At 37.7% G+C, this 13,792-nt stretch overlaps 1 protein-coding gene and 1 long non-coding RNA gene across 5 annotated transcripts in view; both read left to right on the top strand.

Annotated features, from left to right (window-relative positions):
- The window catches only part of LOC103788982 (uncharacterized), an 870,763-nt gene that overhangs the window by 307,205 nt on the left and 549,766 nt on the right, over nucleotides 1-13,792 (top strand). The gene's annotated exons all lie outside the window — the stretch shown is intronic.
- The window catches only part of LOC103788983 (uncharacterized), a 209,007-nt gene that overhangs the window by 61,063 nt on the left and 134,152 nt on the right, over nucleotides 1-13,792 (top strand). The window contains exons 2-3 of one of the 2 annotated variants that reach the window (XR_013529200.1): nucleotides 2,205-2,315; nucleotides 2,499-2,661. The exons of the other annotated variant lie outside the window; for it this stretch is intronic. This is a non-coding gene — a long non-coding RNA (uncharacterized LOC103788983). Of the gene's footprint in view, nucleotides 1-2,204; nucleotides 2,316-2,498; nucleotides 2,662-13,792 lie in introns of those variants that run through there. 2 annotated transcript variants of the gene reach the window in all.

Genomic DNA, 13,792 nt, shown 5'->3' with positions numbered 1-13,792 from the left:
GTATAGGAGAGGGAAGCATGGGGAAAAATACAAGTCAGCCTTTGGAGGGGATGGACAGTAAGACAGGGAGAGCAGGGAAGAAGCATGAGGTATTCTACTTTTGATTGTCTGCATCCTAGTCTGTTTTGTTTTCTGTGAGTTTTTAATTGAAATAATATAATACTTTATATATGTATGTAAATATGTATATATACAGAAAAGTATACAAATCAGAAGTGTACAAATGGATGAATTGTCTCAAACTGAACCATCCATGTAACCAACTCTGAGATTACAAAATATAATGTTACTAGCACCCCCAGAAGCCCCCACTTATTTTTCCTGTCTGGCACTCCCCACTCTCTTAAATAGTAATAATTATCTTGACTTCTAACACCATAAATTAGTTTGACCTGTTTTGGGCTTCATATAAAAGGAATCATATAATGATTTTATATCTAACTTCCTTGACATAACACCCATGTTTATGCATGTAGCCCCTGTTTATTCACTCTTTGTTCTATGGTATTACATTATATGAATGTGGAACAAATGAGATGTTCTTTCTCTTAGTGATGGCTATTTGGGTAATTTCCAGTTTTTGATTAATAAAAATAGTGCTGCTCTATACGTTGTTGTATGTGTCTTTTGGTTAACATGTGTATGCATGCCTGTCCCCTTCTCTTCCTAGTGTGCCGGCAGCTTTTGATCACAATTCAGTAATAAATTTTATTATAACAATGAATATTTGTTTTGTCATTGACAAGTAGCTTATTGGGTATGTTTCCAAATGAGTACATAGAAAGTGTGAAGCTCAGGCAGAGAAGCAGTAAGTCATAATATTAACCACTGGTTATTTATCAGTGTTGTTAAGTTTTTAAATTATACTTTAAATTCTGGGATACATGTGCAGAATGTGAAGGTTTGTTACATAGGTATACACATGCCATGGTGGTTTGCTGCATCCATCACCCCGTCATCTACATTGGGTATTTCTCCTAATGCTATCCCACCTCTATTCCCCCACTCCCTGCTATTCCTCTCCTAGCCCCCCACCCCCTGACAGGCCCCAGTGTGTGATGTTCCCCTCCCTGTTTCCATGTGTTCTCGTTGTTCAATACCCACTTATGAGTGAGAACAAGTGGTGTTGGTGTTTGTTTTTCTGTTCTTATGTCAGTTTGCCGAGAATGATGGTTTCCAGCTTTATCCATGTCCCTGCAAAGGACATGAACTCATCCAGTGTTGTTAATTTTAACCTTTAACTATTTATCAACATTGTTAATATTCTTGCAAATCCAGTCATTTGAATTCATGACAACAGAGAGCATGTCAATAAGTTCAAGAGTTTCTGGGTCCAGGAGGCCAGAGAATGGAGATAGGAGATGGTCTGTGTTCTTAACTAGAAATTTCTTTCTTATCCATTTATCATGTAAGGATGCAGTATTGTGTAATGGACAGGAATAGAAGCTTTGGCATTTTACTGCCTGGGAATAAAATCTGGTACCATTAAGAAAAATTATTATGCTTTAATATCCTCATCTCCAAAATATGCATAATAACAATACTTACCTGAATGTTATTAGAAGATTAAATGAGTTAGTCCATGTAAAATCCCCGGTAGAATATTTGGCATATATAAAATGTTATAGTGTAATATACTACAAGGTGTACAGCAGCAGTTTTAGATTCCAGAATTATACATCTAGGCCTGTAGTTTTTAATTTTTGGAGAATTGTGGCCAACTTTTATAAAATTAATTTAAAATACCCAAAAAAGCAAGTAATTTTAGCTCAGAGATGAAAACAACCATTTAGCTGAATCTCAAATGAAATAAATGTATGAACTCTACCTAGCTTAGGAAATGGTGGGCTTGGTCAGTATCAGTTTAATCATAATTTTTCTCTCATTTTTCTTCTACTATATTCATCCAGAGAAGCTTAGGTACTTATAAAATTCCTCATGCCAAAGAGTAAAGTTGCATTTTGAAATTAGCTAAAATTCTCTTTGGAAATAGCTGCAGTTTAAGTAAATAAAATAAGTACTTGAATTCAGTGCAGTGCCCTAGGTGATGGCAAGCTCTTAAGCACTTTATGCTCTGCAGGGTCCTGAGGTAAATCTAGGAGCTTTATTCTCAAAGATTTTATTGACTCATTCCCCAGTTGACTTTGTTCCAAATTGGGACTTGAGTCTCAGGATCTTACAGTTTACTTTCTTTTTCTTTGTAGTACCTTGGAGTTGTGGAGGCATGTTTAGAAGCAGATCTGAGTTTTGCCACACTGGAATTTATTTATTCATTGAACAAATACTTGATACATACTACAGTTCTCTCTTTAGCTGTAAGTATTTGAAATGTATGGACACATGCACACGAATGTTCATTGCAGCACTGTTTACAATAGCAAAGACCTGGAATCAACCCAAATGCCCATCGATGATAGACTGGATTGGGAAAATGTGGCACATATACACCATGGAATATTATGCAGCAATCAGAAATGATGAGTTTGTGTCGTTTGTAGGGGCATGGATGAATCTCGAGAACATCATTCTCAGCAAACTGACACAAGAACAGAAGATGAAATACCGCATATTCTCACTCATAGGTGGGTGATGAAAAATGAGAACACATGGACACAGGGAGGGGAATATCAAACACTGGGGTCTATTGGGGGGAAAAGGGGAGGGCCAGTGGTGGGGGGAGTAGGGGAGGGATAGCCTGGGGAGAAATGCCAAATGTGGGTGAGGGGGAGAAAGGAAGCAAAACACACTGCCATGTGTGTACCTATGCAACTGTCTTGCATGTTCTGCACATGTACCCCAAAACCTAAAATGCAATAAAAAATTAAAAAAAAAAGAAATGTATGATATGAGTTTGACCCCATTCCTGGTTTGGCTGTCACTGGTGAAATTTTGATTTGTTTGTACTCTATTTTGTCTACTTTGTAGAGAGGGACGTTTTGTAATGTGTCTTGGTTGGGAAGACTTTCCTCACCACTGTCCTTCAGGATGCCCTAGAAAGGGGCTGTAGTGTTAGAGCTGTCCACTTGAGGAATATCCTTCATATACTTCACTCTTAACTTTTCCCTCAAAGTCTCCCAGCCAGGTCATCTGCACAGTATCTTTTTTTCTTTCCTCCAGTAAAAAACTGCTCATTATTTTCACTGTAAAAGGTGAAGTGAGAAGAGGGGTTGGAATTTCTACTTTAGCCTCCTGAACATTCTTAGCTGTTCTAGGATGGTCAGAAGACACAGCAGTGTTATCTATAGACTTCCTAATCCATAGTGTTTGTCTCTTCTCTCCAAGAGAGGTGTTTTGGTTGCTGTATAACAAACAATCCCGATACTTAGTGGTTTGAAACTCCAGTCATTCTATTGTATTTCAGTATTCTATGGATTAAGAATTTGGGCATAGCTCAGCTGGGTAAAACTTGGCTGGAATCAGTAATGTTCAGCCATGGGCGAGGCTGAACTCCACTCACATAGTCAGAGCTCTGGCATGATGACTAGAAGACTGGGCTTGACTATCTCCCCTTATCTATATATTCGGGGATTGTCCACATGATTTTTCTAGCAGGGTAGTCAGAACTTTTACATGTCAGCAGGAAACCAACAAGTTTTAAAACTAAAGATCAACCAAATGAAAATAAGCAGATGCTATTTATTCAGAGTTTGCTATAGCAACGGAGTCAGCTACTGTGAATTTAAAAGGCCATTCCACCATTCTGTCAATCCAGCTGCTTCAGGATGATGGCAAACATGGTAAGAGCAGTGAATTCCATGAGCATGAGCCCACTGCCACATTTCTTTAGCTGTAAAGTGAGTGCCTTGGTCAAAGGCAATGCTATATGGAATACCATGAAGATGGATAAGGCATTCAGTGAGTCCACGAATGGTAGTCTTGGCAGAAGCATCGCATGCAGGACAGGCAAACCCATATCCACAGTGTCTGTTCTGGTGAGGACAAACTGCTTCCTTTTCCATGATGAAAGAGGCCCAGTATAATCAACCTGCCACCAAGTAGCTGACTAATCACCCTGAGGAATGATGCCATGTCAAGGGCTCAGTGTTGGCACATTGCTGCTGGCAAATTGGGCACTCAGCAGAGGACATAACCAGATCAGCCTTGACGAGTGGAAGTTCATGTTGCTGAGCTCACGTGTAACCTCCATCCTTGCCACCATGGGCATTGTTCATGGGCCTACTGGGCAATGACAGGGGTGGCTGGGTAAAGAGGATGAGTAGTATCCACAGAATGATTCATCCAATCCACTTGATTGTTAAAATCCTCCTCTGCTGAGGTCACCCTTTGGTGAGCACTCACATTAAATACAAATATCTTTGCAGTTTTGACCACTCAGAGAGGTCCATCTATATGCCTCTTCCTCAAATTTTTTGTCACCAATTTTCCAGTCATGCCTCTTCTAAGTCTCTGACCATCCAGCCGAACCATTGGCTATAGTTCATGAATTAGTATATATTCATACATCTGGCAAATTGTCTTTTCAAGCAAAGTACATTGAAGTTCTGCCCACTGGGAAGATTTTCCTCACCACTGTCCTCAGGACATCCTCTAGGACAGCCCTTTCTAAAGGGGCTGTAGTGCAACAGCTGCCCTCTTTCAGATGGTACCTGCATATTGGCATATTGTGCAGAGCCATCTGTAAAATCAGGCCCTAGTCTTCTCTTTCTCTGTCAACTGATCATAGGGGACTCCCCATGAGGTCATCAGTGCAGGCTGGGGAGAGAAAAGGCAGGGTGCAGGAGTGGCAATGAGGAAACTTACAATCATGGCAGAAGGGGCAGCAAACACATCCTTCTTGACATGACAGCAGCAAAGAAAACAATGTGTTTGCTTCCCCTTCCATCAAGATTGTAAATTTCCTTGGGCCTCAGTAGCCATGCTGAACTGTGAGTCAATTAAACCTCTTTTCTTTGTAAATTATCCAGTCATGGGGTATGTCTTTATTAGCAACATGAGAACGAACTAATACAATGATAAATACTGCTCTGCTGTTTACCTGGGTAGTACAGTGGTCTCCTCGCTAGTCTTCTTGCCTCTGGTCTCATATCCTTTCTTTCTTGCTGCCAAAATATTTATTATGTGACTTCTGATTAAAACCCCTTTTCCCCTACTGTCAGATGATAGAGACCTAAAATTTTAGAGTGTCTTATAAGGCTCTTTTTGATCTGGTTCCCATGTTTTCAGAATAATTTTGTGCCATGCCCCTCACACTCACCATATATCTTGACGATACTGAACTGTACTATCTGTTTCTTGAGCCCACCTTTATTTTCCTTTGGGATTTTGCACAGGTTGTTTAATCCCCCTGAAATACTTTCCATCTCAAATCAAGCTGGCACATTTCCAGCCATTTCTAGAGTTTCAGTGCCCATGTCTGTTAAATTCAGAAGTTTATTTGAGCCATCTCTTCCATATCACTAAACACAGTTAGCTGGTACCACTATACTTTACATTACCACTGCATGTTAATAATAGTTTTAAAAGATTATTTGTCACACTGTTGTATCTTTCCTCCCTGGTCAGTGAACTTCTGAAGGACATATCTGTCTTTCCAATCTTTGTATATTCATCTGGTTTAGAATCCGACAATTAAATGCTCAATACTTTTCTTCTAATGAAAGCATGAGGTAATATTGCAACAGGAGTCAGATAACCGCATTATTTAGATTCTTATTAGTCTAAGCCTTATTTCTAGGCTTCTATTTAAAGATTTGTGGAAGTGCGTTTGGCACATACATAGAGCCCAGTCTTGTATTGCTACTTTTTGTCCAGTTTTTCCTCACGTGACAGTGGATCAAGTCTTTGAAGGGAAAGAGCAATAGAAACCGATGACAATATGTCCCAACAAATAGCTAGGGATTATGTTACTCATTTTCATATGAAACGATATAGATACATTATTTGTTAAATTTTAAACCACAATCTTATTGCCTATAGCTAAGTCGCTTTGGTAATAGCATAGGCGATGACTATAATTTTTTTTGTTTTAATACAATTTTATTTACAAAAGCAGATAACAAACTGCATGGGCCTTTGGGCCATAATTTGCCAACCACTGTTCTAATACATAAGCATCGTATATCTCTCCATTTATTTGGTGCTTCTTAATTTCTTTTAACAATATTTTATACTTTTTGGTCTTGTGGCCTTATACATTTTTTGATTAAATTTATTCCTAGGAATTTATGGTTAAATTTATTCCTAGGAATTTTATGTTTTATTAAATTGACATAATATTTTATATATTTATATATAAATTATATATATTTATAGGGTACATATGATATTTTGTTGCATGCATAAAATGTGTAATTTTCAAGTCAGGGTATTTGGGGTAGCTATCACCTTGAGTATTTATTATTTCTATGTTTTGGGGACATTTCAAGTTCTGTCTTCTAGCTACTTTAAGATATTTAATTCATTGTTGCTAACTATCATCACCCTACTCTGCTATCAAACATTAGAACTTATACCTTATATCTACATATTTATACCCATTGGCCAACCTCACTCCATTCCCCCTCTCATCCACACTTTTTCCTGAGACTCTAGTATCTATCATTCTCCTCTCTATCTTCATGAAATCAATGTTTTTCTGCCTTACGTATGAGTGAGAACTCATATTTGTCTTTCTGTGTCTGGCTTATTTAATGTAACATAATGATGTTTGTTTCCCCCCATCTTGCTGCAAATGACATTATTTCATTCAATTTTATAGCTGAATAGTAATTCCTTGTATATTTATAAGTCAGGTTTCTCCAGAGGAACAGAATCAATAGTATAATACATATATATGCATGTGTTTGTATATATAGATACACACACATATATGTATATATAGTAATATATATGTATATTATTATAGTAATCAAAACAGTAAGGCACTGGTATAAAAACAGACTCATAGACCAATGGAACAGAATAGAGACTCTGAATGTATATATGCATGTATCTAATATATACATGTATATATACACAAATATATATAAAAACATGTTTATCAGGAAAAATTACCTTATACAACTACAAAGGCAAGGTCCCATGATAGGCCATCGGCAAACCCGGGAATGAGAAAAGCTGCCAGCATGGCACAGTTGAATTCCAAAAAGCCTCAAAACCAGGGAAGCTGACAGTGCAGCTCCCAGCCTGAGGTTAAAGGCCTGAGAGCCCCCAGGCAGCTGCTAATGCAAAATCGAGTTTTCAAAGGCTGAAGAACCTAAAGTTTGATGTCCAAATGCAGGAGGCAAAAAGGTTACTTGCTCTGACAGAGAGAATAAGATGAAGCCAAGCAAGCTGAATATCCTCCTCTTCTGCCTGCTTTGTTCTAGCCCCACTAGCAGCCAATTGGATGTTGTCTGCCCACATTAAAGGCAAGTCTTCTCTCGCAGTCTACTGACTCACATGTCATTCTCCTCTGGAAACACCCTCACAGACATACCCAGAAAAAATGCTTCACCTGGCCACATAGGCATCCTTCAATTCAATAAACCTGACACATAATATTAACTATACTGCAATTTCTTTATCCATTGGTCCATTGGTGGACACTTAGGTTGGTTCCATATCTTTGCTATTATGAATAATGCTAGTGGGATTCCTGGATTATATGGTAGTTCTACTTTAGTTTTCTGAGAAATGCTTGTACTCTTTTCCATAGTGGCTATACTAATTTACATTTTCACCAACAGTGTGGAAGAGTTGCCTGTTCTCATCCTTGCTAGTATCTGTTATTTTTTGTCTTTTTAGTAATTGTCATTCTAACTGGGGTAAGATGATATCTCATTGCGGTTTTGAGTTGCATTTCCCTGATGATTAATGATGCTGAGCATTTCTCATATACCTGTTGGCCATTTGTATGTCTTCTTTTAAGAAATACCCTTTCACAACCATGAGCATGGAATGTTTTTCCATCTGTTTGTGTCCTCTCTTATTTCCTTGATCAGTGGTTTGTAGTTCTCCTTGAAGAGGTCTTTTACATCCTTTGTTAGTTGTATTCCTAGGTATTTTTGTCTCTTTGTAGAGAATTAATATTGTGAAAATGGCCATGCTGCAGAAAGTAATTTATAGATTCAATGCTATTCCCATCAAGCTACCACTGACCTTCACAGAACTGGAAAAAAATGCTTTAAACTACACATGGAACTAAAAGAGAGCCCACACAGCCAAGACAATCCTAAACAAAAAGAACAAAGCTGGAGGCATCATGCTATCTGTCTTCAAACTATACTATAAGGCTACATTAATAAAATCAGCATGGTTCTGGTATCAAAAGAGAGATATAGTCAAGTGGAACAGAACAGAGACCTCAGAAGCAATGCCACACATCTAAAACCATCTGATCAACTGGATGAAAACAAGCAATGGGGAAAGGCTTCCCTGTTTAATAAATGGTGTTGGAAAAACTGGCTAGCCATATGCAGGAATCTGAAACTGGACCCCTTCCTTACACCTTATACAAAAATTAAATCCAGACAGATTAAAGATTTAAACATTAGAACTAACACCATAAAAACTCTAGAAGAAAATCTAGGCAACACTATTCAGGACATAGGCATAGGCAAGGACTTCATGACTAAAACACCAAAAGCAATGACAACAAAAACCAAAATAGACAAATCGGATCTAATTAAACTTCAGAGCTTCTGCACAGCCAAAGAAACAATCATTAGACTGAACCAGCAACCAAGAGAATGGGAAAAATATTTTGCAATCTACCCATCTGACAAAGGGCTAATATCCAGAATCTACAAAGTGCTAAAGCAGATTTACAAGAATGAAACAAACCCATTCAAAAGTGGGTGAAGTATATGAACAGACACCTTTCAAAAGAAGACATACATGAGGCAAACAAACATATGAATAAATGCTCATCATCATTAGTCATTAGCGAAATGCAAATCAAAACCACACTGAGATTCTATCTCATGCCAGTTAGAATGGCAATCATTAAAAAATCAGGAGACAACAGATGCTGGAGAGGATGTAGAGAAAAAGGAACACTTTACACTGTTGGTGGAGGGTAAATTAGTTCAACCATTATGGAAGGCAGTGTGGTGATTCTTCAATGATCTAGAAATAGAAATTCCATTTGACCCAGCAATCTCATTATTGGGTATATAACCAAAGGATTATAAATTGTTCTATTATAAAGACACATGCACACATATGTTCCTTGCAGCACTGTTTATTATAGAAAAGACCTGGAACCAACTCAGATGCCCACCCATGATAGATAGAATGGACAAAGAAAGTGTGGCACATATACACCGTAGAATACTATGCAGCCATAAAAAATGATGAGTTTGTGTCCTTTGTAGAGACATAGATGAAGCTAGAAACCGTCATTCTCAGCAAACTGACACAAGAACAGGAAACCAAACACCACATGTTTTCACTCATAGGCAGGTAATAAACAATGGGAACACTTGGGCACAGGGAAGGGAACAACACTCACTGGGTGGGTGAAGGGAAAGGGAGGGGAGGGACAGCAGGGTGCAGGGAGGATGGGGAGGGATAACACCCAGAGAAATGCCTGATGTAGGTGATGGGTGGGAGGATGGAGACAGCAAACTGCCAAGGCATGTATGTACTTATGCAACAATTCTGCAGGATGCAGGATGTGCACATGTACCCCAGAGCCCAAATTAAAAAAAAAAAAATACCCATTCATGTCTTTTGCTTACTTTTTAATGAGACTATTTTTTATGTTGAGTCATTTGAGTTTTTTGGTATATTTTAGATATTAGTCCATTATCGGATGAATAGTTTGCAAATATTTTCTTTCATTCAATGGATTGTCTCTTCACTTTGTCTATTATTTCCCTTGTTGTGCAGAAGCTTTTTAGTTTTACACAGTCCAATTTGTCTATTTTTGTTTTTGTTGTCTGTGCTTTTGAAGTCTTAGCCATACAATCTTTGACTAGATCAATGTCCTGAAGGGTTTTTCCATGTGTTTTCTTCTAGCAGTTTTATAGTTTTGGGTCTTACATTAAAGTCTTTAATCCATCTTAAGTTAATTTCTGTTATATGGCACAACATAGAAGTCCAGTTTCACTCTTCTGCATATGCATATCCACTTTTTCAAGTACCATTTATTGAAGGGGTTGTCCTTTCCCCAATGTATGTTTTTGATGTTTTCATCAAAATTCAGTTGGCTTAATGTAAATAGACTAAATGCCCCAATTAAAAGACACAGACAGATACCTATGTAACAAACCTACACGTTCTGCACATGTATCCCAGAAAAAAGAAATCTATCTGGATATATCTGTATATAGATATATATAGACACAGACTTGCAAAGTCAAGACCTATTGGTGTGCTGTATTCAGGGCACCCACCTTGTGGGCAGACACATGTAAACTCAAAATTAAGAGATGGAGGAATATTTACCAAGCAAATGGAAAGGAAATAAAAAAAGCAGGAGTTGCAATCCTAGTCTCAGATAAAACAGACTTTAAACCAACAAAGATCAAAAAAGACAAAGAAGGGCATTACATAATGGTAAAGGGATCAATGCAATAAGAAGAGCTAACTATCCTAAATATATATGCACCCAACCAATACAGGAGCACCCACATTCATAAAGGAAGTTCTCAGAGACCTACAAAGAGAACTCCCACAGAACAATAGTAGAAGACTTTAACACCCAGCTGTCAATATCAGACTGATGAACAAGACAGAAAATTAGCAAGGATATTCAGGACTGGAACTCAGCTCCAGACCTAGTGGACATCTATGGAACTCTCCACCTTAAATCAACAGAGTATGCATTCCTCTCAGCAACACATACCACTTATTCTAAAACTGACCACAAAATTGGAAGTAAAAATACTCCTCAGAAAATCCAGAAGAAGGGAAATCATAACAGTCTGTCAGATCACAGTGCAATTAAATTAGAACTCGAGATTAAGAAACTCAATCAAAACTGCACAACTACATGTAAACTGAACAACCTGCTAAAAACTCTCAATAAACTAGGTATTCATGGAACATTTCTCAAAACAATAAGAGCTATTTATGACTTATTTTATTTAATATGATGTCCTCCAATGCCATCCATGTAACTGCAAATGACAGGATTATTTTCTATCACTCAATTGCATGTAAGTACATATTCCTTATCCATTCATCTGCTAATGAACACTTGGGTTGCTTCTAAATTTGGCTATTGTGAATACTGCTGCAATCAGCATAGGAATGCAGATATCTCTTCCATGTACTGACTTCCTTTATTTTGGGTATATACCCAGCAGTGGGATTGCTGGATCATATAGTAGCTCCATTTTTAGTTTTATAAGGAAACTTCAACCACAGTAGCTATAATCTACATTCCCACCAACAGTGTACTACTGTTCCCTTTTCTCTATATCCTTGCCTTTTGTTTGTTATTTCCAGCTTTGGATAAAAGCTGTTTTAATTCAGTAAGATAACATTTTGTTGTATTTTTGATTTGCATTTGATTTGCATCTGACAATCAATGATGGTAAGCACGTTTTCATATACCTGTTTGTCATTTGTATGTCTTCTTTTGAGAAATGCCTGTTCAGATCTTTTGCCCATATTTTAATTAGTAGGTTTTTTTCCTATTGAGTTGTTGAGCTGCTTACATATTCTAGTTATTAATCCCTGATCAGATGGAGAGTTTGCAAATATTTTCTCCCATTCTGTGGGTTGTCTCTTCACTTTGTTGATTGTTTCCTTTGTGGTGCAGAAGCTTTTTAACTTGATGCAATCCCATGTGTTCACTTTTGCTTTGGTTGCTTGTGCTTATGGTATTACTTGAGAAATCTTTGCCCAAAAATCTTTCAAAATATCCCAGACAGTTTCCCCAATGTATTCTTTGAGTAGTTTCATAGTTGTAGGTCTTGAAGTGTTTAATCCATTTTTTATTTTTGTATGTGGTGAGAGATGAGGGTCTAATTGTGTTTTCCTATATATGGATATCCAATTTTCCCAGCATCATTTATTGAAGAGACTCTCCTTTCCCCAGTGTATGTTCTTGGCACCATTTCTTGTTTTTGTCAGGTTTGTCGAAGACCAGATGGTTGTAGATGTGTGGTGTTATTTCTGAGGCCTTTATTCTGTTCCATTGGTCAATAGATGTGTTTCAGTACTAGTACCATGCTACTTGGTTACTGTAGCCTTGTATCATAAAGTCAGGTAGTGTGATGCCTCCAGCTTTCTTTTCGCTTAAAATTTCTTGTCTATATGGACTCTTTTTTCATACCATATGAAATTTAAAGTAGTTTCTTCTAATTCTGTGAAGAAAGTCCATGGTACCTCGCTGAGGACAGCATTAGATCTATACATTGCCTTGGGCAGTATGGGCATTTTCACAATTTGATTCTTCCTATTTATGAGCATGAAATGTTTTTCCATTTATAGTGTGTCCTCTCTTATTTCCTTGAGCAGTGGTGTATATTTCTCCTTGAAGAGGTCCTCCACATCCCTTTTAGGTTGTATTAAATAAAATAAGTCAGGCAGAAAAAGACAATTTTCACATGTTTTTATTCATTTGTGAGATCTAAAAATTAAAACAATTGAACTCATGGAGATAGAAAGTAGAATGATGGTCACCAGAGGCTGGGAAGCATGTAACACAATAGATGATAAGTGCTTGAGGTGGTGGAAACCTCATTTCTTTTCATATGATTATCATACATTTCATGCCTGTATCAAAATATCTCATGTATCCCCAAAATATATGTATACCTACTATGTACTCACAAAAATTTTTAAAAAGATTATCCCAAGGAAGAACTTAGAATCATGTAGTTATTTTGCAGCAAATTGTTGATTTATGTATGAGAGAGTTGGCTGACCGAGTTAAGGAAAAAGGTAAAAAACAAATTTTATAAAGGAAGGAGAGAGGACAGAGAAAAATTGATGTTTCAAGTAAATCTTGTTGGCATCTTTTAAGGTAAATTGATTTCCTTTCAAAGAACAAAAAGGACTGGTCTACATGGTGAAACCCCATCTCTACTAAAAATACAAAAAATTAGCTGGGCATGGTGGCGCATGCCTGTAATCCCAGCTACTCAGGAGCCTGAGGCAGGAGAATTGCCTGAACCCAGGAGGCAGAGGTAGCGGTGAGCCAAGATCGCGCCATTGAACTCCAGCCTGGGTAGCAAGAGCGAAACTCCGTTTCAAAAAAAAAAAGAACAAAAAGGAGTGTCTGGTATTTTTATTTTTGAGTGGACAGGGCCATGAAAGAAAACAGTTTCAGTTGTTTATGAGTCCTTCAGAAAGTGTGAGAATTCAGTAGTCCACACATCTCACTAACACTATTTTAACATCTGTGTGTCCTTCATCAGTACCCCTACAATAGTTCGACTAGTCATTATAATTTTTTTCCTTAGCCTGTTAGTTATGCCTAGCTCCTTTACATGGGCTACAGGAGGGAGCTGCATAAGCTGGTGGTGAGACTGGGGACAAGGTGGCAAAGTGTATCAGAGAAATGGACAAAGGCATCCTCCCTATGTGTGTCTGTGGCAGTGCAATGAGTCCTGAAGATATGATACCTTACGGAGTTTGCAGCTTTCTTGGGGCATTTGGGGCAACATTTCAAGCAGGGAAGCTGGCATGTAGAGAACAATTACAGGCATATTGTTTAAGGCTAATTAGAAAAATGAGCTTTTTTTTTAATTCAGTCCCTGCATCTATTGGGAATTATTGAAACTTTGACAATCCATTTCACTTTATCTTGGTTTACTGAAGTGTAAGTTCAATAAAGGCAGCTTCTTGGAAGTGCTTTTATAAAATTACTACAGATTTGGAGACTTTATATCTA

Source organism: Callithrix jacchus, chromosome 18 (genome assembly GCF_049354715.1).
Source record: "Callithrix jacchus isolate 240 chromosome 18, calJac240_pri, whole genome shotgun sequence".
Taxonomy (NCBI): domain Eukaryota; kingdom Metazoa; phylum Chordata; class Mammalia; order Primates; family Cebidae; genus Callithrix; species Callithrix jacchus.
Note: the sequence above shows the minus strand (reverse complement) of the source record. Positions and strands in the feature narration are given on the sequence as shown.